At 39.1% G+C, this 23,243-nt stretch overlaps 1 pseudogene; it reads right to left on the reverse strand.

The window, feature by feature from the left end:
• Nucleotides 1-437: 437 nt before the first annotated feature.
• Nucleotides 438-22,083, reverse strand: LOC140502317 (splicing factor, proline- and glutamine-rich pseudogene; annotated as a pseudogene).
• Between the last annotated feature and the right edge of the window lie 1,160 nt (nucleotides 22,084-23,243).

Consider the following 23,243-nt stretch of genomic DNA (forward strand, 5'->3'; position numbering starts at 1 on the left):
GTCCTTCTTCTATCATAAATTCTGAAGTGCGGTGGTCACTTCCCCCCACCAAGATTCCTATAAATTTGACTCCAAAAACCATTTTAATGAGAATGCAATCCAGAATATAATTTCCCCTCTTTAGTTGGTTCCTCCACATCTTTTACGAATGAAGCTTTTTTTATAGCTAGGTTTTTCTATTTATTTGAAGTATAGTAAAAAAAAAAATTGATACACTTTGGGAATTCAGTGGCACAAGGTACACTGCCATTATTTTAGGAAGGTTATACATCCAAAAAAAAAAAAAAAAGCTAGATTTTCTCCCTTTTTGAAACACTGCATTACATGATTTTACTCGCTCAAACAGACCATTTACAAATACTAGGTCAAGAAATTTCTAACATCCATAAAAATGTAGCTTTCTTACTAAAACACAAGAATTAAAAAGATTGGTGTCTAAACAAGAAAAGCCAAAAAACAAACTGGAATGAAAGACTAGATATCACATCTAAAATTGGGGTTTTTTGTTTGGGCCTTCATATTCTTCTCTCCCTCTACCATATCCTGGAGTTCCAGGCCCCATTCCTCTAGGGCCCTGCCCACCCACAGGCCCAGCTCCTCCCTGCCCAAAGCACTCTGTAGGCATGTCACTTCCCATCATGGAAACCACTCAGGGCTGTTGGTGGAACTCCAGGGCTGGCTGCATAGCCTATGCCACCACCACCTAAAGGTGGAAATTTCTGGTTTCCTGAGCCATAGGGATCTCCCATGTTCATTGTTCCTGCACCCATTCTTTCTCTCTCTCTCACATGGATCCATGTATCCCATCCGACCATAACTTTCTTCTGTTTGGCGTCTCATCTGCTCTTCCATCTCACGTTGGTGAATCATCATTTCTTCTTCTCTTCTATGCTGTTCTTCCCCTTGCCTTAACTGTATTTCTTTGTGTTTCTGCATTTCTTGATTATGAAGCTCCTCCATCCATCTCAGATCTCTTGACACCTCATTAGATCCCGGCATAAAAGATTTGCCAGATGCTCACGATATGCATCTTCCATTTCACTTTCCAGTTTGTCTTTTGCATCTTTTGTTTTCCTCAACCTCTCCTTTGCTACTTTTCATTTCATCTAAAGACTTCCATCTCTGGGAATGTTCAAACTCAAAGGTCCCATGCTGAGCAAAACGTGGAGGGTTCCCTCTCCTTTTGATACATTGTATTCTTCTGTGCAAGTTTTTCAGGAACACCGTCTTCATCATCTAGTTGCTCAGGTGGTTCCACAATGACCGGAGGAGGAGCTGTCAACAAAAACTTCTTCATTGCATCCTTCAAATGCTTTTCTTGAAGCTGGCTCAGAAGCAAATTCAACAATGCCTTTTCCTGTAGATCTTGCTGGATTATCCACAATTACGACAGCCCTTCCAATAGGTCCAAATTGGCTGCATGCTTCTTCCAATAATTCATTGGCGACATAGGGTGAAAGATTTCCTACAGAGGGGGCAGCTGCACGTGTGGCAAAACGAACACGAAGTTGTCTCCCTCCCGTGGGTGTATCATCAAGGTCTGCTTTTGCAATTTCCGCCAGCGCTCGAAATTCCAGTTTGATGCAAACCAATCCTTTGCCCTGGTTAATAACGACTTCACCAGGTTCTCCATATTTAGCAAATAATCTTTTAAAGTCTTCATCTGTAATATCAGCGGGCAGATTTCCAACAAATAACCTACATCGCCGTGTATAAGTTTTCTCGCCAGGCCGCCTCAACACACAAATTTGCTTTAAAGCCCTTCGCGGGCCCGCTGGGCTAGGGCCCCTGGTAATAGGGCGGCGGCGGCTGCGGGTGCGGCTGCTGGCCCCCTGGGGCTCCCCGCCGCCCAGGTGAGGCGGCTTCGGGTGTCCTCCGGCAAGAGTGAGGCCCGGCCTCCCAAGCTTTGTACTGGGGGGTGGGGGCCCCACTCCAGCCTGAGGACACTGAGGCCGGGGTCGAAGTCTGCTGAGGGCTGGGGGGTTGGAGGGGCAGGGTCCGACGGTCCAGAGGATGCCTGGGAGGCTGCCCAACACCGGGGACCCCGCGGACAGCGCGGAGACCGAGGCGGGCGGTGCCCACCGTGGGTCCAGGGCTGCTGCCTGGAGGAAAGCCTGGCTTTGGCGGGTCTGGCGACGACGCCTGTTGCTGCTGCGCCGCCAGGGCTGCCGCTGCCTCCCTGCCCCGACTGCCTGTTGTGCCTGTTGCTGGGCCAGTGATGAATGAAGCTTTTTTAAATTTTTTTTAATTTATTGATTTTTAGTTTTCAGCATTCACTTCCATAAGTTTTAAATTTTTCTCCCCCATTGTCCCCCCTCCCTCTCCAAGATGGCATACAATATGATATGGCTTTACTATACATTCCTATTAAACACATTTTCATATTAGTCATGTTGCATAGAAAAAGTTATGACAAATGGGAGAGAAAATGAGAAAGAAGAAACAAAACAAAAAAAGAAAATAGTCTTTCACTCGGCATTCCGATGGCATAGTTCTTTCTCTAGATGTGGAGGGCATTTACCATCATGAATGAGTCCTTTAGGTCCTTGCATTTCTGAGAAGGGCTAAGTCTATCAAAATCAATTATCACACGCTGTGGCTGTTTATGTGAACAACCTTCTCCTGTTCTGTTCACTTCGCTCACTTTGTCTTTCCAGGATTTCCTGAAATCTGCCTGCCCATCATTTTTTATGGAACAACAGTATTCCATTATATTCATACACCACAACTTGTTCAGCCATTCCCCAGTAGATGGGCATCCCCTCAATTTTGAGTTCTTAGCCACCACAAAAAGAGCTGCTATAAATATTTTTGTACATGTGGGTCCTTTTCCCATTTTTATGACCTCTGTGGGATACAGTCCTAGAAGAATTGTATTGCTGGGTCAAAGGGTATGCGCATTTTTATAGCTCTTTTGGCATAATTGCTCTCCAGAATGGTTGGATCAGCTCAAAGCTCCACCAACAATGAATCAGCATTCCATCTTTCCCATCCTCCATATTTTAAAAGATGAATTTGTTACTTAGGAAAACTGGGGTGTGATTAACTGCTCAACTTTTCTCAGAGGATAATTGAAATACAGCATCACTACTCTACCATGTGACTGCAACAGAATTATAATATTTCTCAAATTTTTTATCTATTTTTTTCTTTCTGTCCTGGTGATTTACAGTAAGCTCCAAAGACAAAATCACTTCTGTTTCTCCCCACATTGACTTTCACTTAAATATTCTCCGTTGTGTATCTCACTTCCCCACCCTGATTCCTTGATCTCTTCAAATAAGTATACCTTCTTAATATATAATGCTACTGTGCCCATTCTCTTTTGCCTTTCCTGTTGTGTTGGGGGGTTTTTAATAAGGTATACACATGCAGAGTCATAGTACTGTCATAGATTTGATATCCTATTAATTTGTTTAATTAGCAATTAATAGGTTAATTGTTGCACTTAGCTTTTCTTACTTACATTTGCCTTGTCTTGCTTACTTCTTTCTCCTTATCCAAGTTATTTCCTAACCCCTTGACCAGAGCTCCATATCTTGCTTCTTCTTTCTGTCCATGCCACTCTCATGCCTGCTTGATGAATTTTCTATACCATTCCACTTTTTAAATCTCTCTTCTTAATATACTTCAACCATCAGAGTCCTTGCCTAGTGATGTCACCAAACTGCAAATTCATACATAAACCAAGCATTGTAGAGATGCATTATGAAGACATACTGTGGACAATTTCTCTGAGTGATCTTGGCCCTAAACATTGTAGGAAATTAAATTCTAGGAGACTTTCTTTATGTATGCATTGACGTTTATGAGACGTTCTAGAAAAAATTGTCATCCATGATATCATCTTCAAGCATGAAGGAAGTTGGCAAAGGTGGCCTAAAGGAAAGTTAATGACAAACAAATATTACCAAACGTACATCAATGTTATGGTCACTTTAGAAATACACATATTTCAATAAAATCACTTGCACAAAACATTTTAGAACTTCTAGAATTTCCTTTTTACATTCATTCTTCATTCATTGTTTTGAATAGTCTCAGCAGTATGTGATATGCTTGAAAGAACACTGAATTTAACATCAAATTTCAATCTCTACTTCTGCCAATCTGATACTGTAAGATCTTGGGCAAAGTACTTAACATCAGGGGGCTTCAGTAGTTTCATCTGTAACATCATGGGTTTGGACTAGATAATTTCTAAGGTCTCTTCTAGTTCTAAATCCTGCGATCTTATGAAATATTTTTCTTTGGAGGTAGAATTGTTTTTAGGAAACAGCCAAAAGTCATTTGAAGCCAATTCTGATGACTAAGCTATATGGCAAAACTAAAGAATCCTGTTTTTGTCCAAATACGAAGACAGTTTTTATAGAAAAGAGCATAATATTTTTATGCAATTTATCCACTGAATCTAATGATACTTACTGGAAAAAACTCAAGATGTGTTTAGCTATAGACAAAACTCCTTTGGGTGAGAACACTATCGTTTATTTTAAAAATCAGCTACCTTTCTATATAGGCAGAGTTGATATACAAGCATGCTGCTATTGACCTATCATCAGTAGGGCAAATTCTTTGTGTCATTTTCCTCCAGAAGTGTGGATAGTTTTAAAATCCACCTCCTTCTGCCTAGCGAATTCATTTTATTTTGGAGACCAGAGATATAACTGAAAGAGAGATGGTCAGTCTCTATTGTCCATTTTTCCAGCAATTGAATAGTAAGTGCTCTGTAAATGAATGATTTTATGGGAAGTAAGTAGCATCAGCAGCAGGGGAGAATGAAGTTCCACTCGTGATATTAATATGTATTCTAATGAGGTTTGGTGAAGAGAATTCTTTGTATCCAATAGAAGCTTCTGGAAGTCTAGATATTATAAAGCAGGGAAGCACACTATGGTTCTTTGAGTCTAATTCTCAAGCTGGAATTTCACCAGCTTTCTGAGTAGCTGCCATCAATGTCACATCAACTCGTCAAGGTGGCAGTACCTCAAGTGACTTACAATAACAGAAGCTCCAAAGATAGCTTCCAAGTTTTTGAAGAAAGAACAGTATCATCCCTTAAGTGTCACTGTTTCAATGGTCATCTTCACTTCCCAAAAGCTGTACTCTAGAAATGTGATTGGTGGCAAGGCAGGATGTGATTTTTTTATCTCCAGTCTCAGATCTATACTTTGAGATTTTTGAACCTACTTCTCCCTCCTTATTTCTACTTCCTGGCTTCCCTGATTTCCTTCAAGTCCCAGATAAAATCAACTGGAAATTGTGGGAGTACCTCTCCATTGGGAAATAGCTGAATAAGTTGTGGTGTATGATTGTGATGGAACACTGCTACTGTGCTATAAGAAATAATAAGACCAATGATCTTAGAAATGCATGAAAAGACCTGCATGAAATAATGAAGAGTAAAATAAGCAGAACCAAGAGAACATTGTATACGGTAAAAGCAATATTGTTTTAAGAAAAGCCGATTGAATAAGTAATTTTGACTATTATAAATACCTAAATTAACTACAAAGGGTTAAGGAACATGTTATCTGCATCCAGGGAAAGAACTGATAAATAAAAGTATATAAAGAATGATTTTACGTTTATATACAATATTTCTGTCTAATGATAACAATCTAGGTCGAGGGGGAGGGAAAAATAAGAAATTTACATGATAATTTAATTATATATTTAAAAGGAATGGGAAGTTGCACATAATAGATTTGCAGTTTCATGTGCAATTATCTTTTTTTATTATAACATGTCATGGAAATGCTTGTTTTATTCCATAAATTAAAAAGTAACCAATTAATTAAAAAAATAAGATATTGTCTTGTACAAGAAACCTTTCATGATCCCCTTAGTGCTAGTGTTTTTCTTCTGTTGACTATCCCCAATTTATCCTTTCTATTGCTTCTCTGTACGTGCTTGTTCTCAGACTGCCCCTTTCATTAGACAGTGAGCTCCTTGAAAGCACAGACTATCTTTTGCCTTTCTTTGTAACCCCACTGCTTAGCAGAGTGCCTGGCATATATTAAGCTCTCGATAAATGCTTATTCCTTCTCCCCATAATAAGAATAATACTAACTGATGTGTGTGTATGCATGTATATATATATATGAATATGTATATTGTATTCAATATTTCACTGTGCTCTACATATATCCCTTCATTTAATCCTGTAACAGTAAGCACCCCAACATACACAGGGGGACCTGCTATCATTCTTAAAACAAAAGGCAACTTTTGAGGGGTTGACAATCACTTCAATCAAGCATATGGATCAATCCTTTAACCAAGCACGTACATCATTTACCTATTTCAGGGGACTCGGCCCCCCGAAGTTCAAAAAGTCAACAGACATGCTTCCAAAATGTCTGACCATTAACATACATACATTTTTACCAGAAAGGAAATATGTAGGTTTCTCCAAGTCGGGGGAGCCTTAGTGGCTTCCCAGAGTCCTCTTCTGGCCAAACACTTCTACTCAGTTAGCCCCCAAGTAAAACATTATTCTCAGAGTATTTATGCACTTTTTAGAGCCAGAGGGCATAACTCCCTGACCAAGTACCTCAATAGAAAAAGCAAAAAGTACTTGGGACCCTCCTACAAAACAACTCCCCTCATCAAGCTTCCCACAATGGACAGGCCCATCAATGGGTGGGAAAGATCTTCCTTAGTCACATTCAACATTCAAATAAAGGCATTATACTTTTTGATTATCAAAAACAAAAACAACAAAAGATTCTATTTTTCTTACCATTATAAATCCTAACAAGACTCTTGTGAGATACTACCTTATAGACATAGCATCCCTATTTTACAAATAAGGGAATTGTTGAGAAAAATTAAAGTATTTTCCCAGAGTCACATAGTAAATGTCTGAAACAAGATTTGAGCTAGAAAAATCAATTATTATTTTTTCTGATATTAGTTCAGAGCAAGCCTGGTACGTGTCTAGAGGAAGTTGGATAATGTAGTGGAGAGATGAATCAGGAAGACCTGAGTTCGAATCTAACCTCAGACACTTACTAGCTTGAAGGAAGTGCTGGACCCTGGTCTCTTACTTTATCATCTGTAAATTTTCTTCATCTGTAAAAAGAAGAGGTTGGACTCATTCTCCTCAAAAGTGCTTCCTAGCTTTAAATCTATGATTTTGTGGACATAGGTGTCACACAAAGGCCAACGTTAAAATGCTCCATCTACTCCAACCCTATTTCATAAACATACACAATTCAGCTGATGCCAAGAAAATTATGGAGTAGAATTGTTGAACGATGGAATAATCCATAAAGAATTCTGGCCACACACACAATATTGCTTTATTAATATTTGATTCAAGGGAGTTTTGGAGAGGTGATCAATAATTCAGGTGTCACTTATTATCAAGCTCTATTATCATGCAGGCAACTTGTATTAGTTTACACTTTATCTTGACTAAGATGTAGCACATTATTGCTGCTGTCACCTTTGCTTATGTTACAAGATGACAGAATTGCTCATGAGGGCTGAGATGATACACCTGGGATGCAGGAGAAATCCAACCAGCATTGGAAACTTAGACAAGGCCTTCAAAACTAATTGATCAAAATCTGCTGTCAGATCTTTAAGATCAATATCTCAGCAGGCAGACAGACACCTTCACACCACTTACCTTCTCCCACCTCATCTCACATAAAGCTGTCAGTTGCCAATACAGACCTTCCGTGCCATGTTACAATCTACCATTTGCCAAGCTTCCCAGTGAGGTGGAGAAAGGAGTGCATTTAGCAGCTGGAGCTCTAGCCCCAGATCCTGTATTTAAAGCTTTGCTTCTAGCATCTGTTCCCTGTGGCTTTAGCAAAATGCCAAGGGGCTCTTTACAAAAAAAAAAAAAAAAGAGGATAGCTTCTTTCAACCTCCCCTGAACCCTCTCTGCCAGAATAACTTCCTAATCACAGTCTGACATAGTGCAAGTGGTGGGGTACAGACTCTGGGAACATCCTTGAACTTCCCTTGAATCTTCCCACTTAATCTGGCTTTTCATACTCAAATCTGTTACGCTTAACCTAGTTTGGCCTTCCATTGTCTGTAGCTCTGAATGGCCCCACCTGCTTCCCACCCAAACCCTCCATAGTCTGATAATCTCCTGATTGCCTTCAGACCAGTCATCCCAGTCCCATTAAGGTCCTCCTTGAACTTCTCCTCAAGACCCTCACTGAAACCCCCCTCCCATCACCTAAGACTACCAGACCACCCCCAGATCCCTCCTGCAGTTTTTTCTCTATTTAAATTCCATCTTGCCTCCATGAAGGTGCTCAGATTCAATCCAGCTCAGACTGTCTAACTGAGATTCTATCTGGCCTGCTTGTTAATACAAGTGTTACAAATATTTAGTCTCCTTAAGAGTCAACCCAATATGGCAAATCTTTAATAAACTTTGTTTTTCTTTGGCTTTAAGAAGGCTTGTGGTGAATTCATTTGAGTAGGGCCTAGCATGTTGGTATTTCAGGGTCCCCAGCACCCTGAACCTCAACATAATAACATTAGATTTGAAATGAGGAGACCTGACTGTGAATCTAGCCTATGAGATTTACTAGCTGTGGGAGAATGTATAGGAAACTTACCCTCAGAGCCTTTGTTTACTCCCTCTAAAATGGAAATGTCAGTATTTACACTGTCAAGAAGTTGTTTTGAAGAAAAAAACTTTGCAAACCATAAAATGTGCATCATGGATGTTAATGCACAGTCCTGATAAGATTTTGAGGTAATGTTTCATAATGTATAGAGAGATGTCCTTGAATCCAGGAAGTACTGGGTCTAAGACTAGCTTCTGACACATACTAGCTCTATGACCTTAGGTAAATCACTCAATAAGAATTGCCTGCACATTAAAAACCAAAGAGTTCAAACTGGTATTTAAACTGGCTCCGTCCAATATTTCCAGGTTTCTACAATCTCACTCCCACCATGTACCCTCTAGTCAAACTGGACTACTTGCCATCCCAAAACATATTATATGCTTTGCCCTCTACACTTATGATCATGAAAAGATCCTATTCCCTAGCCTCTCCTCCTGTTGAAGTCTTCCATGTCTTACAAGACTTATGTCTTAAGAGGCAGAAGTGGTACATAATGGAGAAAGAGCTAGCCTCAAAAACAAGAAGGGTCAAGTCCCAGTTCAGGAACATCTTAGCTTCTAACCCTAAGCAACTCACTGAATCTCTCAAAACTCTAGGTAACTCTTGAATGTTAAGTTGTACAGAAGGTGCTGACTTGCACAGGGAAAGGAAGTTTCCTGTTCCAATGAAATCACAAGTAAAATTCCTATCCATTCAAGGCTTGATTTAATTGTAACTCTTCTATAAGGTCATCCCTGATCCTTCCCAGATGAAAATAATTCCTCCTTCCTCAGCCCCTGAAAAGACTAATTTGCATCTTCTTTATGTATTTGTCATGTTCTTTTTTATATGCTATTTTTGCATTTTTCATCTTGAAAGAAAGCTCAAGGGATATTTTTATTTAAAGGGGGGAGAAGAAAGAAGAAAAAAAGGATGACTGATAAAACATTGACAGCTACTGCTCTATGCATTGACTATCTCAGTCCTAAAAAATCTTTATAAGAATAATCTTCTACATATACTTAGAATGCACTGCCTCCTCAGTTCCACCCTTTGGAATTCCTGCTTTCCTTTGAAACCTACTTCAAATATCATCTTTCCTGCTATTTTCATCTCCAAGGTTACCTTATGTTGGTTTTATATGTATTTTTGGATTTATGTATTTACACATCTGTTATTTTTTTCTGCGTAGAATAGAAACCTTCTGAGGACAGGTTTAAAGTTTCATTTTTGTCTTTGTACCATGGTGTGGTCTTTAACTGATAGAGAGATGGCTTCAAAGCCTAGGTTAAAGTCTCACCTGTGACACATGCTGCCTCTGTGGCCCTGGGCACATTACTTAACAATGATCTTATTAACTTTAAATATTCTTTAATGTTACATTTTAAAACTAAGTCAATATGATTGTCCTCAAGAATCTTTTTGTACAGATTAATGCATATGTTCAGTCATTTTCAATTACATCCAGCTCTTCATCACTCCATTTGGGGTTTTCTTTACAAAGATGCTGGAGCAGTTTGCCATTTCCTTTTCCATCTTGTCTTATAGATGAGGAAACTGAGACAAACAGGGTTAAGTGACTTGCCAGGGTCACATAGCTGTTAAGCTTCTGAGACCAGATTTGAACTCAGGAAGATGAATCTTCCTGACTTCAGGCCTGGAGCTCCATCCACTGTGCCACCTAGCCCCCCCCCATACATATGTGTGTACATGTGTATGTGTGTATATGTATGTAGTATGTGTATATGTATGTATGTGTGTATATATGTATATATGTCTATATATACACATATTTACATACACATATACAAATACAAATATATATGGCAGAGAAGGCTCAGGTTTACCCTAGCAGTGGAAGTTTCCTCACACAGGAGTTCCCTACACCAATAAAATCAGAGGTCCCATCTGTATCCCTGTCCCAAACCCACTGCCTAGTCTAATGCCTTGCACATAGTTGGCAGTTAATGGTAAATCCTACCCCAATATCTTTTTCTCTATTAGTAATCTCCACCTTTGTTTAGATCCTCATCCCTTTTCACTGAACATTGCAATAGCCTCCTACTTGATCACCCTGCCTCAAGTCTCATTCCACTCCAATCAGTCTTCAATGTAACTGCCAAAGTGGTTTTCCTAACATATAGGTCACTCCTCTAATCAGTAAACTTCAACACCTCACTATAGCTTTTAGGATCAATTACAAACCCCTCTTTATGGTTTTTAATGTTGTTTATAGACTTGTCTCAACCTACCTTCTTGACACTGTTATGTATTACTACCTTTCCTGTTCCCACCACATACTTGGGGGTCCAGCCAGTTTGGCCATTTTGCTATTCCTCACACACAACACTCCACCTCTTATCCTTCTCTCTTTGCTGTCCCGCATGCCTTCCTCAGCTTTGCTCTTCAGATATTGTATTTTCTTCTAAACTAAGCTCCAGCATCCCTTTCCACACTTTTATGAATTTTGTATATATATATATATTTGTATCTCTTCTCCTCCACCCTACACATACCATGACAGAGTGAACTCCTTAAGGATAGGAATTGTCTAAATTTTATCCTTCTGCCTCTAGCATTTTTGTATATCCCTAGCATCTAAAACATAGTAGATGCTTAGCAAATGTTTGTTGATTCGTGGATTGATTAATAAATGCTCTCTAGTTCAGGATCGTATTCGTCCTTCATTGCCAAAGAAGACTATGCTATCAGAGAAATGATGACATGACTTGCACTTGACTTTGTTTTGTGTGAGAGAGGGCTGTGCAGGTCACCAATCTCACTTCTCCTCCAGAATCATCTGAATCCAGTGACCACATATTCATCAGGATGACTGGAGATGACAAAGGATGCACTGGGAGACCTTGGGCCCTTTTGGCCAAGGTCTTTGCAGGTACTCACTTAGGGTGAGGCAACACCCATTCATTGAATAGGCCTGTTTAAGAAGTAGCCAGGGCATCCAATGATTGAAAGGATAGTCTATGAACATATCAAGAATGTCATTAATAAAAACATGTGAAGAAATAGACTTCAGGAGATAATTTTCTATAACCCAGCATGCCTTGAGAATTAGAAAAATAGTGGAGGGGTATCAAGCATATGTTTCTATTGCATATTAATGATTTTGACTCAGTAGAAATAAAAATGCAGCCTTAGTGGCTTTAAAAAAAGTTTTCCATGTAAATACTAAAATTCACAGATTTTATGACAAATATGACAGCAGAAATGTCTTTGTTCAGTGATCTAAGTAGCACCATCAAATGAGGAGTAAAACAGGAAGACATTTACCTGATACATTTACCAGCTTTATGCAGGATATATTAGGTGAAATTCATAGAGAAAGATTACCTAGAGAGCACAAGTTTTATCCAAATAGTACTTTTCAAAGATGGTGTTATATTAATTGCTTCTAGAGCCAGAGTTATCATGGTATGATTGGGGATAAGCCACCAATGCCAACATCCTATGGTGGGCATTTCCTTTATCCCACCCCCTTCCAGGCACCACTGCTGGCTCAGTCTTCCACTGCATCCCTGGGCAGCTTTCAGGATCTTATGATCCTTAGATCCCTCTCTTCAGGCACTTTCCAACAGAGGAAGGGGATTGAGGTTGTACAACACTATCAGTGAGCTGCCTACCCTGGGGATCTATGACTCATGGGATGCCCAGAATCAGCTGAAAGTTGAAGTATCAAAGTTCACTGCCCTCCAGGGTAAACTCAACCCAAGCTTCTCCAAGTTGCTATCTCCCTCTGCTCTCTCTTCCACTGGGCCCCCAAAACCTTTCTCTGTTGAAATGCAGTGGGAAAATCACTAGATTTCAAGTCAGAGAACCTGAGTTCAAATTCTGCCTCAGCCCCAACTGCTTATTGACCTTGGTCAAGCCAATTAATCTCTATTTTCCTATGTTTCATGAATTACAAAATGGAGATAACAGTACACCTGCCTTGCAGAGATTTTGTGAAAATCAAATGAAATAATACTTGTAATTTTAAAAAACTACTTAGCATGGTATCTGACACATAGTAGGCCACATGTAAATGCTTATTACCTTCCTTCCCCTTCCTCTTCTGTTGCCATATGAATGATACTTGGCATCTTCCACCACTATCTCTGCTAGCCTTCCCTCTGCCACCAACATTTGACAAACCATATCTTTCTCCTTTAAAGTTCATTTTATCTTGTCTAAATCCTTGTTGTGGTTGTTATTTGTCCTTCATTCTCAAAGAGGATTGAGACTTTGGGAATGTGATGTCATGACTTGCAAGTGAATTTGGATTTTAAGTGAAGGAGGGCTGTGCAAAGTCACTGGCCTCATTCTCTCCTCCAGAGCCATCTGGGTCCAGTGGCAAGATATAGATTAGGATGACTGTCCTGATACTCTAGAACCAGAGGGTAAAATAGAAATGTAAATTATCCACTGATCACCTCCTGAAAGAGATTCCAAAAGGAAAACTCCTAGGAATATTGTAGCCAAATTCCAGAGTTCCCAGGTCAAGGGCAAAATATTACAAGCAGCCAGAAAGAAACAATTCAAGTATTGTGGAAGCACAATCAGGATAACACAGGATTTAGCATCTTCTACACTAGGGATTGGAGGACTTGGAATATGATATTCCAGAAGTCAAAGGAGCTAGGATTAAAGCCAAGAATCACCTACCCAGAAAAATTGAGTATAATACTTCTGGGGAAAATAGAATTTCAATTAAATAGGAGACTTCCAAGCATTCTTGTTGAAAAGACCAGAGCTGAATAGAAAATTTGACTTTCAAATATAAGAATCAAGAAAAACATGAAAAGGTAAACAGGAAAGAGAAGCCATAAATACACATAGGTATGTATATATAGAGAGGGAGACAGAGAGAGAAAGAAAGAGGTCACAGAGTGAGATGAAAATGAAGGGATGATATCTAAAAAAGAAAATTAAGGGTTAAAAGGAATGTACTAGGAGAGAGGGAGAGGTAGAATGTCGTAAATCATCTCACATAAAAGAGGAAAGAAAAAGCTTTTACAATAGAGGGGAAGAAGGAAAAGGTGAGAGGGAAAAAGTAAGCATTCCCTTCATCAGACTTGACTTCAAGAGGAAATAACATGCATACTCAATTGGGTATGGAAGTTATCTTACCTTATAGGAAAGCAGGGGGAAAGGGGATAAGAGAGGGGGGAAATAACAAAAGGCAGGGCAGATTGGGGGAAGGGGTAATTGGAAGCAAATACTTTGGTAGAGGAACAGGTCAAAAGAGAGAACTGAATGAATGGAGGGCAGAACAGGATAGAGGGAAATATAGTCTTTCACAACATTGCTGTTATGGAGGTGTTTTACATGACCACACATGTATAATCTGTATTGAATTGCTTGCCTTCTGAATGAGGGTGGTTGGGGAGGAGAGTGGGGAGAGAATGTGCAACTCAAAACTTTAAAAATGCATGCTAGAAGTTGTTTTTACATGCCGCTAGGAAATAACATATATAAGCAATGAGTTATAGACATCTATCTTACCCTACAGAAAAATAGAAAGGAAGGGAATGGCAGGGGAGGGGGTTGATAGAAAGGAGGGCAGATCAGAGAAAAGGGCAATCAGCATACACACTGTCCTGGAGTGGGGAAGGGGGGAGATGGGGAAAAAATTTGAAATTCAAAATTTTGTGGAAGTGACTGTTGAAAGCTGAAAATAAATAAATTTATATGAAAAAATTAAGTAATACTTTTAGAATCATGATGTTTGATGATCTACAGATATTGGGAGAATATTGACCTTAAGTGAATTACTTCCTTATGATAATAATTGTGTGGGGTCAAGAAAAGCACTATACAATTCATTAAATCCAAATAGACTTGATCTACTTCTCCTTTTTAACTCTGAGCCCAGCTCATTTTATATCAAGCAATGCCTATTGTATATAGATTGACATCAATCTGATCACCACACACTTGCAATCCACTGCCTCTCATTGGGCTTGAAGTTGTAATCCCTGCTTCCTACCATTCACAGTGGTGGTAAACATCTTTGTGCCCCATGTAGGTAATCAACTGTCAGGTAACCAAAAGTGAACTGTGCTTTGGCAAGGGGGAGCATAACCAAATGAAAAGTGAAATGCAAAAGATGAAAAGAAAAACTTGAAGAGGTTCTTATATCTACAGAATAGTGTTAGAAATTAATACCTGCACACTGAGGTTGTTTCCTTGTAAGATGTAAATCCTCTTGGTGTGGATTGATAGATTGAATGTTATTTTGTTGTCATTCAGCCACTTCGGTTCTGTCCCATGCTTCATGACCCCACTTACAGTTTGGCAAAGATACTGAAGTGATTTGCCATTTCCTTCTCCCACTTATTTTACAGATGACAAAACTGAGGCAAACAAGGTTAAGTAAATTACACAGAGTAACAAGACTAATAAGTGTCTGAGATTGGATTTGAACTCAGGCCTTCCTGACTCCAAGCCTGGCACTCTATCCATTGCCCCTCTTAGCTAAATATAATATCCATTCCCAATTTTCTGTGCATTCATTTAGCAAATGTATTCCAAAGTAACAGTTGTCTAAGAGACATCTGTAGGATAGAAAGTAGGAGGAGAAAAAGGTTTCTATCTTAGGGGACATCATCCAGAAAGGACAGATCAGAGTTGAGTGGGATAGTTGAAGGCCTAGGAAAAATATGAGGATACTAGGTGACTGAATGGAAAAGGAAGTGAGTGAGCCCCAATGACAGATTTAAGATTGTAGAATTAGAGGATCTTAAAGACCAGGTCCTTCTTTCAGAAAAGAATGTGATTTTTAAAAAGTATATATAAAAATAAAATAATTTTAAAGTATTATTTTTAATCCTATTCTAGCTATTTCTGTATACTGTCTTGTGAATAAATCCTAAGCAGCACATTCTTGTGATCTAAAAGAATAGTAGATTGGGAATTAGAATTTATAATGTGACAGTGACAGAGGAAGAAAAGTTAATAACAAAATAGCTAGCATTTATATAGCACTTTAAGATTTACAAAGCTCTTTGCAAACATTACCTGACTTTATCCTCACCACAACCCTGGGAGGTAGATTTTATAATCATCTCAATTTTATGGATGAGACAGACAGAGGTTAAGTGACTTGCCCAGTATCACATCATTAATAAGTGTCAGGGGCTAGATTTGATCTCAGGTTTTCCTCACTTCGCTACCAGTATTCTATCCACTGCACAACCTTCTTCACACACTCAGATAAGTTAAGAGTAAGTGGAAGAGCATCCGAGTCTCTGAGGAAGAAATGGAGTGTTGAGAGATGAGTCATTTAGAAACCATTTAGAAGATTGTTACAACGGTCTGGGCATAAAGTAAACCTAGTCTCTCATGCGGATTTGTGAATGGAAAAAAAGAAGATGCATGGGAGAGATGTTGTGAAGACAGAAAAAAGATTTGGCAACAAATTGGTTGCGTGGGTGTTACCAAATTGTCAAACCTAGGTGACTGCGAGGATGCTAGTGTCTTTTGCCAGCAATAGTGGAAATTCAGAAGAGATGAGGGCTTACAGGAAGGGAAGAAGGTAATGAGTTCCAAGATGTCCCATATGGATGGTATTTAAGTAAATAAAATAGAATAACCTGGATGATGATCCCACTATTTGCTAATCAGCCTAGTCCCTTTTGTGTTGAACTTAAGAAGTGAGTAGTATCTCCACCCCACTTCATGCCTAAAGTTAAACGTTTAAGGCAAGGCTATAAGTTTTGAAGACTTGAGATTGTAAGTAGGATCTATAAGTGGAAAACTTTCTTCTCTCCTCATGCCTGGTGCAACCCTAAATGCAATGGGGCTTCTCACAGCCACAGAGATGGGGCTCACAGTGTGTATGGAGAGAGAGAGACCCAAGAATGCATTCCAAACCTTCTTTTTCAATAATTTAATTGGTACTCCATTGATGATGCTGCTAGAAGAAGAAGAAGCCTCGGGTGCTAAAAAACTTTGGATTTATTTTATTTTTAAGTTCCCATTTCCAGGCTCATTTCCAGCTCATCATTGCACTGAGCAGATGTACTGTATTGATGGAGTGGCTACTAGACTTCTCTTTACAGCACCAAGTCTGTGTGTGTGGTTAATTATATAACCACCTGCAGTCATACAGATGGAAACATCTCCGCTCCAGCTGTAACCCTCACCAAGCCCCCAAGATCCCTGACAGGAGCAGCTGTGGGCTTGAGCAAGTAAAGAAAGAGAACAGCTGGCCTTGCTCGCACTTTATAGTCCTAAATTACTATTCAAGCAAGCTGAGGCTCCCTGCACTTTAAAGTAGGTTATCAAGCAACTTACACATGTCAGCACTCAGCAAAGTTGGCCTGCTTTGTCCATTTCTACTTCAAAGCTGTAACTGACCAGCTCAGCTCCATTCACCCCTCTGCTGCAGGTACAGATTAGCTGCTTCTCTAAAACTGGACTTTAATCAGCAGTAAGATAATGGCAGCCAAAAAAAGTAACGCAATCTTGGCTTCATTAAGAGAGAGTATCCAGAAAAGTGATTTTTTACCACTGGACAGTGACCTGGCTAGATGACATTTAGAGTACTGTGTTCACTTCTAGAGGTTCCATTTTTAAAGGAACATTCATGAACTGAAGAGGAAAGCACCCAATAAAAGCAAGAAAGAGAAAAATGGTCACTAAATACTTATTAAGTATCTACTATGTTCCAGGCATTGTGCTAAGTACTGAGGTTACAAATACAAAAAAGAAAGATAGTCTCTACCCTCAAGAAGCCTACAATCTAAGAGGGGGAGAAAACACACAAAAGGAAGTTGAAAATTTAGGGGAGAAGAAAATACCTGGCATAAGGACATAATGGAGAATTCCAAAGGAACTTGGCCACCCTCATTAAAAGGAGGCTTTCGGAAAGCTTTTCTCTCTACCTCTCCATCAGAGGGATTCCAGGACAGAAGGTACCAATGAGGTATGAGTGAGTACCAAAGTTGAAGACAGTGCACAATGCAATGTTGTATGGAAACTGCTTGAAAGAATTGTTGATGTTTAGTCTAGAGAAGAAAAGACTTGGGATGGGATATAATAGCTGTTTTCAAATAGTGGAATTGTCATAAAGAAGAAATATATTTCTTCTGCTTGGTCCCAGAATAAGGGAATAAGAGAATAAGACATGACAGTTATGAAGACATGGATTTCAACTGAGTAAAAGAATACACACACACACAAGCACATACACATGCATGCATATGCATGTATTTTTATTACATATGTATGTATATATAGTCATTAGAAAATTCCAAAAAGAATGCATCGGAAAAGTAGAGTATCTCAGGAAATGGCAAATAGTTCATCACTTTTTGTCCGCAAGAACTTTAGGGAGATTTTTGTCATAATTTGGGAAGTATTGGGGCTAAAAGGACCTATGATACACCTCTAAATTGAAATCTTTGATTCTGGTCCTTGTGCTCTGCTCCCCCAAAGCAAAGAACCTATTTATCCTCTACTTGCTATTAAAACATTAATATAAGTATTATCCTACTTATCTTTACTTACCCTCTCTTTAAAGTTACTAATGATCTCTTAATTGCAAATCAAATGATCTTTCCTCAGTCTTCATTCTTCTTGACCCTTTTGCAGCCTTTGACTATTGATGACTCTCCTCTTTGATACATTCTGCTTATCTAGATTTTCAGGATACCACTCTCTTCTGGTTCTCCTCCTATCCGACTACTCATTCTCTGTCTCTTCTGCTGGATCCTCCTCCAAATTATACCCTCCAACTGTAGGTATCCATCAAGGTTCCATCCTGGGCCTTCTCTTCTTCCTCTATCTTCAGCTCCCATGGATTTAATTACCATCTCAATGCTGCCTCAATCTCACTGCTGACCTCCAATCTCATATCTCCAACTGCCTTTCTGACATGTCCAATTGGATGTCCAGTAGACATCTAAAACTCAATATGTCTAAAACAGAATCTCTCATCCCCTATATCCAAGCTGTCACCAAAGCCTGTTTATTTTACCTGTGTAACATCTCTCTCACTCCCTTCTCTTCTCTGACTGCCACCAGTCTAGCACAGACCCTCATCACTTCATGCCTTGATTACTGTAATAGCTGCTGGGTGGTTCTGTCTGCCTCAGGTCTCTCCTCACCTCAATATATCCTCTGGTCAGCTGCTAAAGTAATTTTCCTAAAATGCAAGTTCAATCATCTCTCTCTCTCTCTCTCTCTCTCTCTCTCTCTCTCTCTCTCTCTCTCTCTCTCTCTCTCTCTCTCTCTCTCCCCTCCCCCCCCCTCTGTCATCCAGTGGCTTCCTATTGCCTCCAGGAGCAACTACAAAATGCTCTGTTTGGCATTCAAAACCCTTAATAACCTAGCCCCTTCTTAATTTTCCAGTCTTCTTACACTTTACACTCTAATAAATGCTCTTTGATCCAGTAATACTAGCCTACTGGCTACTCCACAAACAAGACTCTCCATATCTCATCTTCAGGCATTTTCTCTGGCTATGCCCCATGCTTGGAATGCTCTCCCCTCTTCTGTTTCAACTACTGACCTTGCTGGATTCCTTTAAGTCCCAATTTAATCCTACCTTCTACAAGAAACCTTCCCCAACCCCTCTTAATTCTATTTCCTTCCTTCCACTAATTATTTCCTGTTTATTGTACATACGTAGCTTGCTTTGTATGTATTTGCATGTTGTCTCCTCCATTAGATTATAAACTCCTTGAGAGCAGGGACTATGTTTTGCCTCTTTTTTACAACCCCAGTGCTTCGCGCAGTGCCTGGCACATAGTAAGTACTTAATAAATGTTTACTAATTGCTTGTCCTCTCTTATTATTATGAACGATTGAGAACTAATGATGGTTTGTTGGGGCCTAGAGCAACCCTCTACTTTCAAGACTCCATCCAAGACTCCAACCAAACCTACACTCATTTTCCATTAGTCAGGAGGGTCTCTTCATTGTACCAAGAACATGGTGGGCTTGTTACTGATACCTTACTTTCCCTCTGCTAGAATATTCTTCTTAGCCCTTCTGCTCTCCAAATGCCTGCATTCCCCTTCAAAGGGAATATGTGAAAGAGGTTGAAGTTCTAGGAACCCATTTCTAGAAGATCTGTGATCAATGTAATATTAGGAAGTACTTTGGAAAGACCTTGAAGCATGTGTACATGTTCTACAACTGGCTCCTGGTCTGCTAACAATGTAGTAAATGGTAGCTTCTTTGATTAGAAGTATCAAGTACAATTATACACAGTTTATGACTGTGTACTCTGATATGTTGGAGAGAAAGGTTTATGCCTTTTTTTCTTGTTATATCATCAAAGTAAATATCACTTTGTAAAAACTTATTGAAATTAATTAGTTAAGTGGATCCAGGGTGCTAATCAATCACTGATGGCTGATGATGGGGACAACATATCCAATGGGGGCTTGAGGTGATAACATTAGAGAAGACATGTAATGAGAGGACCTCTAGAACACTGAGGGGGAGGCCTTCCTCTGGGATAATGAGCCATAACCCACTCTTTACATATAGATAAGGTCACTGAGGCCCACAGGTGAACAAACTTGGCCAAAGTCACACAGAGAATTAATGGCAAAGCCATAGCTCTACCTCAGGTCTTGACCCTGACCCTGTGCTCATTCTACTGTAACACACCAACTCCTGGTCCCTGAAGGGGACTTTATTACTTTACTACCCTTGTAATAAAAGCACATAAGCAGACCACAGAATTCTTACATTATTTAAGCTTTAGGGTGTCTCTTGAGTAGCTTTATGGTGCTCCTTTAGAATTGTGAATATAATAAACTAAAAAGAAATAAAGCCCAGAGGAAGTTAGTTAACTTTGATGTAAAACTTCAGAAACATCTATGAATGGATTCACTGGGTTGTCTTTCCTTGCCTTCAACTACCATCTTTCACATAATTTTAGAACATTTCCAAAAGAAAAGAAACAACCCTCCCCACAATAAAAACCTTTCAGAATCTGTTGTGAAGGACAACAGAGATATTGATTTCTTAGATGTTTGGGCCTCTTCTGAGACTCAATGAAGCCTTTTGAAAAGCAGCTTGTGGTTTATCTCTACTGTTTGAACTGCTTATTCCAATCCACAGCAAAAAGCTTTTCCAAAATAATTACCTTTTTTTCTCATGCATGATGAGGTCATGCATTTTAATGGACCATGTCAGGGATGGGAGGGTGAGTCATCTTGCTGTCCAGAACACTAGCAGCATCCTTAGCCCTGGACAAGTCATAGATCATTAACTTTGGGTGGAACATTTTCAATGGGTAAAATGCTTTGCTCTCAAGTTTATTAACTGTTCTTTGTCACACCTCTGTGGAGAAGTGGAGCAGAGCAGTGTCTCTATAAACATAATGGCAACAACTTTTTATTAAGAATTTTTTTTCAGTTAGAGAACCTTTTATTTCAACAAGAAGGTCTCCTTTTATTTCTAAGTTTCTTTCTTTTTTCTATTAAATACATGTTGCAGCAACATCTTTTTTTTTGCTAAATAGTAAAACAAATGTCCAGAAAGGCAGTGTAATTTACCCTAGATCACACAGTAGGCTGCTGAAGCATCTAAATTTGAATCCTCAGATTTAATCATCTTTCTTTTTAAATCAAGTCAAGAACTATTTATTAAATACTTATGATATGCCCAGCAGACCAAGTGGATAATCAAAAAGACAAGATAGGATCTTTACTATCTAGAAACCTATAATATCATAGACAACATAAGATTTGACAATGTGAAAAAAATGTAGAGACTTGAAGAATATACAAGAGCCTGGTGGCTTTATTTCATGTATACTTTCTATAAGGAAAAAAATGGTATATGATGGGCAAAATGAGTAGTAAATAACATCACAACCAAATGAAGTTGATAATATATTGACAGGAAAAGGTTCATTGTCACTATTTGGGAGTTGTCCCAAAATTAGCTGTCTATGTCTATATACTGTAGTCAGACTACCAAACTGATAAAGCAAGATAAAGATTACTAAAAAGCTAGAAGACCAAGGAAAAATAAGAAACAATTAAGATACAATTGAAAAAATCCAAACTTGATCTATTTAAGCAAGTAATTGATTATGAAAAATGCATAGTGGTCCACAGCAATTGTATCAATACCAATTAAGACTGTTGTTGTTGTTAATAATGATGATGATAATGATGATGAGACTGGACTTACGATTTCATAGATGTACGGAATTCCCAGTGAGGAGATTCCCTCTGATAATGTAGGTTGGCAACTGCTTCAAAATATATAGTCTTATAGAGAGGCCTGGAAAACTGAGAGATGAAGAGGCATGGATTCTTCCTGCTGACTTATCTCCACAAGACTTTCTGTACTAGGCCATCCTGGAAGCTCACTCCACTCCTCCACTATTTCTCACATTGGCAGTACCCTCTGCCCCTGAGGCCTCATCTGCTAATTGGCTAGTTCTTCTTAGAATCTCCAACTTAAGGAGGAGGCCTTCAGCCCTCTCCAGGCTGCACTTTGCTAACTCATCTCCACAGGATTTCTCCACCATTGACTCATGCCAGGTACTTTATCCTCCCTTACTTAACCTCATCCCACCTAGAACTTTTCAGCTTATTTTTATTTTGCTTTCCCCCGTTGGAGTGTAAGCTCCTTGAGAGCAGAGGTTGCCTTTCTTTTTGCTTGTACTTGCATTCCCTTTGCTTAGAACTGTGCCTAGCATATAGTAAGCACTTAATAAATGTTAATAAATGACAAAGGGTCAAGAAACTCATATATTTCAGAGGTGGTCTTGAAACCATGAGGCTGGCTTTTTATCCACTAGGTAACTCTGCTTCTCATATATAAACTTAATAGATACAAGTTGATTACTATAACAAGGAGACTAAAACAACCCAGAAAGCAGGTTAGTCACCTTGACCTGCTTGCCAAGCAGAAGAAATGAGAGCTAAAAGCAACACCAGTTTATAGAAATATATTTGTATGACCTGACCAAAAAATATATGATTAATGATTATGAGAAATACCTCCTTATAAAGCAGAGACAAATACTAGAGGACAAAACCATTTAAAGAAAGTTTATCAGCAGGTCCAACTAAATAAGTTCATCACAAGAGTATGAAGACAAAAATATAAGGTAGAAAGCAAACAGAAAAAAATGGAAAAAATCTGCAGATTTTATAGCAAATTGTTTCATGTCAAAAATGGTTGAATCACCATATTTAGATACTGACATCGCAGACCCTAGATATGTTTACTGGACACATTTTCAAACAAATATAACTAGAGATCTGTGTTCAAGATGATACAGTTGTGAGGAGCATTGAGCACATAAGGCATTGGAAGAAGGTAAAAATATCAAAATATCACAAAAACTTCAAACTTTATTAAACAGACAACTGAGACAGCATGAACTACCGATCTATACTGGGGCAGCTAGGTGATACAGTGGATAGAGAGCTAGAGCTGAAGTCAGGAAGATTTATCTTCCCTAGTTCAAATCTGGCCAGATACTTACTTGCTATATGAACCTAGACAAGTCACTTATCCCCATTTGCCTCAGTTTCTTCATCTATAAAATGAGCTGGGGAAGGAAATGACAAACTACCCCAAACTATCTTTGCCAAGGAAACTTTAGATGGGGTCATAAAGAGTCAGACTCAACTGAAATGACTGAACAAAGAAACAATCTATATGTCTACTTACCTATTT

The sequence above is a fragment of the Notamacropus eugenii genome, chromosome 4 (assembly GCF_028372415.1).
Source record: "Notamacropus eugenii isolate mMacEug1 chromosome 4, mMacEug1.pri_v2, whole genome shotgun sequence".
Classification (NCBI taxonomy): Eukaryota; Metazoa; Chordata; class Mammalia; order Diprotodontia; family Macropodidae; genus Notamacropus; species Notamacropus eugenii.